The 5,625-nt window shown below is 41.9% G+C and overlaps 1 pseudogene; it reads right to left on the bottom strand.

The window, feature by feature from the left end:
• Nucleotides 1–414: 414 nt before the first annotated feature.
• LOC111538095 overlaps nucleotides 415–5,625 on the bottom strand; it is a 13,912-nt pseudogene continuing 8,701 nt past the window's right edge.

Raw genomic sequence — 5,625 nt, 5'->3', positions numbered from 1 at the left:
AGTGATTTCAGTAGTTGCCCAGGAAAGAAGACAGGGTAAGGAAGTTGGGAATATTGCATGAGAGGGCCACCAATAAACCTTGAAATTAGGCTGGATAGGAAGGGAAGTTAAAAACAAGTCGGATTTGATATGAAATGCAGAGGTCCTTAACTTTTCTTGCCATAGACCACTTTGCCAGTCTGATGAAGCCTATTGACCCCTTCTCAAAAAATATTTTAAAATGCATAAAAGATGCTCTTCAATTTACAATGAAGTTATGTTCCAATAAACCCCATTGAAAATATGTAAGTTGAAAATGTATTTAATATAACTAACCTACTGAATATCATAGTTTTCCTAGTCTACCTTAAATGTGCTCAGAACACTTACTTTATCTTATAATTAGGCAGAATCATATAACACAAAGTTAAAATGTTGAATATCTCATATGCTTTATTAAATATTGCAGTAAAGTGAAAAACACAATGGTTTTATGAGTATTTGACCTGCAGTTTCTACTAAAAATGTATTGCTTTCACACCATTGTAAAGATGAAAAACCATAAGTTGAACTATTGTAAGTTGGGGACCGTCTGCACAAGATTACAAATGAAACCCTTTACGTTAATATACAACTATCAAAATATTTAAACAAACCAAAAGTGTCCCATAGTAATATATGTGCTTCTTTGCATTAAATAACAAAATCTGTGACAGGCTTAAAGAGAAACATAATTTCTACATAGAAGTAATGTAGAGGTTTACATATTTGTGTCTGATCTGAACTGTAAGATATATAAAAATAGCTGTGGGTCTTAGTTCCTGTGGGAAGGTAAGAGCCTAACTCCGGTGGGCAAGTGGGCACCTTACTCCAATGTGCAATAATTGTCTTTTCTAATTTCATGGACATTAGATGCCACGTGGATGAAAGAGGCAAACACCATATCCACATCCAATCCTACCCCACACTTCAGATCCTGGATGTTCTTTTCTGACATGGCAAGCAGGTCCACAGCCACCAGGAAGGTCTACACCGTTTTTGCTGCCCAAGGAGCCACCATTTTCCACTGTTATCACCAGGAGGTCACTACCTTTCTGCTCTGCCTGCAGATAAATAAGTTATTACATCTGTAGATCTTGCTGCCCGCTTCCACTACCTTACAAATGTTCTTGTAGTCCAGCCACAGGAAGTTCTCATCATAGTTTTCCATGTAGGCATTATCCAGTGTGATCTGAAGGTGGCTCCCTTCTTCAGCTCCACCTCCATGGGGACACTGTTCTGTGTGAGCCCAGTTCAGATCTCAGCCCTGTTAGTGTCCAGAGCCACAGCAACTAGCCGCTAGAGATTGGGGTTCGAAGCAAAGCTTTCCAGAGTTGTGCACACGTTCTTGATGGTCTTTGCGTGGTACTCAAAAGTTCAGACAAGCCATATTAATTCCAGACTTAATCATCAACATTTCCACCAATCAGAAAGCTGGGCTGATAGTACAGATGATGCCAGTGTTCTGGGCTGTGGGGGTGGCCAGTCAGTGTTCAGGCAGCACACATGCTACAGCAGTGTGTCAACCACAACCGTGGGCAGCTGCAGAGTCTGAAATGAAGGCCCTCCTGGCTTCACTCTGGGGCTTCCACTTGGCTTCTGAGGTCTTCCAGCATTTTCTCGCTCAGACTACTTGTAAATGCAGACAGGTCAGGAGCCTAGGGACATTCACTCCTGTCCATTATATATGTTTTATTTCCAGAATGTCTATTTGATTGTTTTCATGTCATACAAATTATTTTTGATGGTCTTTTATTTCTGTATCATATACCAATGTCTTCCTTTATTTCTTTAAACATTTCAACATACTCATTTTATAATTTTTATTTAAAATTTCTGTATCTGAAGTCCTTGTGAGTCTGGTCTTGAGGTTTGAAGATTTTGCTAATTCTTATTCATGCTGGCTCAGTTCCTTGTGTGTTTTGGATTTTTTTTTTTTTTTTTACTTTTAAATGTTTTTAAGTTGACATATTATAATTGTACATATTCGTGGGGGTACATAGTGATGTTTCAGTATATACAATGTATAGTCATCAGATCAGGGCAATTAGCACATCCACCATCTCAAACATTTATCATTTCTTTGTGTTAAGAACATTCAATATCCTCCTTCAAGTTATCCGAAAGTATATATTATTGTTTAACTATAGTCATCCCACAGTGGTATAGAACACTAGAACTTATTCCTTCTACCTAGCTATAATTTTGTATCTTTTTTTTTTTTGAGACAGAGTTCTGCTTTTGTTGCCCAGGCTGAAGTGCAGTGGCGCAATCTTGGCTCACCGCAACCTCTGCCTCCCAGGTTTAAGCGAATCTCCTGCCTCAGCCTCCTGAGTAGCTGGAATTACAGGCATGCACCACCATGCCCAGCTAGTTTTTTGTATTTTTAGTAGAGACAGAGTTTCTCCATGTTGGTCAGGCTGATCTCAAACTCCTGACCTTAGGTGATCCACCCACCTTGACCTCCCAAAGTGCTGGGATTATAGGCATGAGCCACCACACCCAGCCTTAATTTTATATCCTTTAACAAATCTCTCCCTATCTTCCCATTTCCCATACCCCCGCCAACCTCTAATATCCTTTGTTCTACATTTTACTTCTATGAGATCAACCTTTTTTTATTTTTTGAGATGAAGTTTCACTCTTGTCCCCCAGGCTAGAGTGCAATGGCGCAATCTTGGCTCACTGCAACCTCTGCCTCCTGGGTTCAAGCGATTCTCCTGCCTCAGCCTCCCGAGTAACTGGGATTACAGGCACCCGCCACCACACCCGGCTAATTTTTGTATTTTTAGTAGAGATGGGGTTTCACCATGTTGGCCAGGCTGGTCTCGAACTCCTGACCTCAGGTGATCCACCTGCCTCTGCCTCCCAAATTGCTGGGATTACAGGCATCAGCCACTGTGCCCGGCAAGATCAACTTTTGTTAGTTTCCACATGAGTAAGAATGTGTTGTGTTTAACTTTCTGTTCCTGGCTTATTTCACTTAACATAGTGTCTTCCGGTTCCATTCATGTTACTGCAGATGACATGATGTAATCTTTTTTATGACTGAATAGTAGCCCATTGTGTATATATACACCATGTTTTCCTTTTTTTTTTTTTTTTTCTTTTGAGACAGGGTCTTGCTCTGTTGCTCAGGCTGGAGTGCAGTGGTGCTATCATGGCTCACTGCATGGCTCATTGCAGCCTCAATCTCCTGGGCTCAAGTGATACTCCCACCTCAGCCTCCCAAGGAACTAGGACTACAGGCGCACACTACTGTACTTAGCCAATTTTTAAAATTTTTTGTAGAGATGGATTCTTGCTACGTTGCCCAGGCTGGTTTTGAACTCCTTGGCTCAAGCAATTCTCCTACTTCAGCTCCCCAAAGTGCTGGGATTGCAAGTGTGAGCCACTGTGTCCAGCCCAAATTTTCTTTATCCGTTTATCTGTTGTTGGACAGCTAGGTTTATTTCATATCTTAGCTGTTGTGAATAGTGCTGCGATAAACACCAGGATGCAAATGACTCTTTGGAAAAAAATAGCTGTGCTTTCTATTGGTGACAAACCCATAGATATTGCTAGTACTACTCTGGTGTACAGTCTACGTTTGTTATTGAAGGAAATTCTAAATTTCAGTTAGTGTTTAGTAAAAGTATACATATTTTCCCCTGTCCAAGTTCACAGACTTCTTGAATTTTATCCATGGCTCTCTATGGGACAGTGGAATCCCAGGCAAAAAGGGAGGAAGTGGAGGGAGAAAGTGGAGGAAGTCAAAGAAACGATAAACCAAATTGTTTGGACATTGACTTGTGAATATTAAAAGTAGATGTTACAGAATAGAGCCATGAACCTGGTCTCAAACTCTTTAAAATTAATAAGGGGCAGTAACCACAAAGTACGAAAATGATAGCCTTGAAGTAAGACAAAAGGTGACAAGCCAGGTGGCATGAACATGAAAAGATCAAGGGGTTTTACATAAAGATGGAGGAGTAATTGTTAAGAAGTGGCAGTAGGGAGGCTGGGCATGGTGGCTCACGCCTGTAATCCCAGCACTTTGGGAGGCTGAGGCGGGCAGATCACTTGAGGTCAGGAGTTCAACACTAGCCTGGCCAACAGGGCGAAACCTTGTCTCTACTAAAAATACATAAATTAAGCCGGGCATGGTGGCTCACACCTGTAATTGCAGCATTTTGGGAAGCAGAGGCAGGTGGATCACTTGAGGTCAGGAGTTCAAGACCAGCCTGGTTAACATGGTGAAACCCTATTTCTACTAAACATATAAAAATTAGCTGGGTGTGGTGGCACACACCTGTAATCCCAGCTACTTGGGAGGCTGAGACAGAGAATCGCTTGAACCTGGGAGTTGGAGGCTGCAGTGAGCCGAGATCGTGCCACTGCACTCTAGCCTGGGCAACAGGGCAAGACTCCATCTTAAAAAATAAACTTAAATTAAAAAATAAAAAATAAAAATACATACATTGGCTGGGTGTGGTAACATGCGTCTGTAATCCCAGCTACTAGGGAGGCTGAGGCATAAGAATCTCTTGAACCTGGGAGGGAGGTTGCAGTGAGCCAAGATTGTGCCATTGCACTCCACCTGGGTGACAGGGTAAGACTCTGTCTCAAAAAAAAGAAGTGGCAGTACAGAGCAAGGAAGATACTAACCTTAACTTCATACCTAAGGAAGGAAGCAAGCTGCAGCAAGAGAAAGCAGTACCCTAAGGAGGGAAGAATCAGATTTTAATTAGGGCAAGGAGGTGGAAGAAATGCATGCCCACAAAAAATGGTTGAGGATATGGGGGTAGTTTCTTATCCCTGTAGACTGTGCAGTGGAAAGACTGAGAGAGAGAGGGCCATGTTGAGGGGTAGTGTAGACTAGAATGACTGCAAATGGATATGAGAGGATAGATTACCAGAGAGGTTTAATTTTTTAATGGTAATATAAACCCACTAGCTAGAGATTATTCTACTGTCCAGAGATAACCAGTGTACCATTAAACATTTGGACTATTTATTACTATAAACTGTCATCCTGATAAAATTCAAGGCAACCTGAATTTCTAAAATTGATTAAATAACCATTTAATATCTACAAAAATAAAACGCAGCTGGGCGCGGTGGCTCACACCTGTAATTGCAGCACTTTGGGAGGCCGAGGCAGGTGGATCACTTGAGGTCAGGAGTTCGAGACCAGTCTGGCCAACATGGTGAAACCCCATCTCTACTAAAAATACAAAAATTAGCCGGGTGTGGTGGCATGCACTCCAGCCTGGGCAACCAAGTGAGACTTTGTCTCCAAAAAAAAAAAAAAAAAAAAAATTAAAAAATAATCCAGGCGCGGTGGCTCACGCCTGTAATCCCAGCACTTCGGGAGGCCCAGGTAGGCAGATCTGAAGGTCAAAAGATCGAGACTATCCTGGCCATAGTGAAACCCTGTCTCTACTAAAAATACACAAATTAGCTGGGCATGGTGGTGCATGCCTGTAGTCCCAGCTACTCAGGAGGCTGAGACAGGAGAATTGCTTGAACCCAGGAGGCACAGGTTGCAGTGAGCCAAGATCATGCCACTGCACTCCAGCCTGGTGACAGAGTGAGACTCTGTCTCAAAAAAAAAAAAAAAAAAAA

The sequence above is a fragment of the Piliocolobus tephrosceles genome, chromosome 5 (genome assembly GCF_002776525.5).
Source record: "Piliocolobus tephrosceles isolate RC106 chromosome 5, ASM277652v3, whole genome shotgun sequence".
In the NCBI taxonomy this organism is placed as follows: Eukaryota; Metazoa; Chordata; class Mammalia; order Primates; family Cercopithecidae; genus Piliocolobus; species Piliocolobus tephrosceles.
The sequence above is the reverse complement of the archived record's forward strand: the minus strand, read 5'-3'. Positions and strand labels throughout refer to the sequence as shown.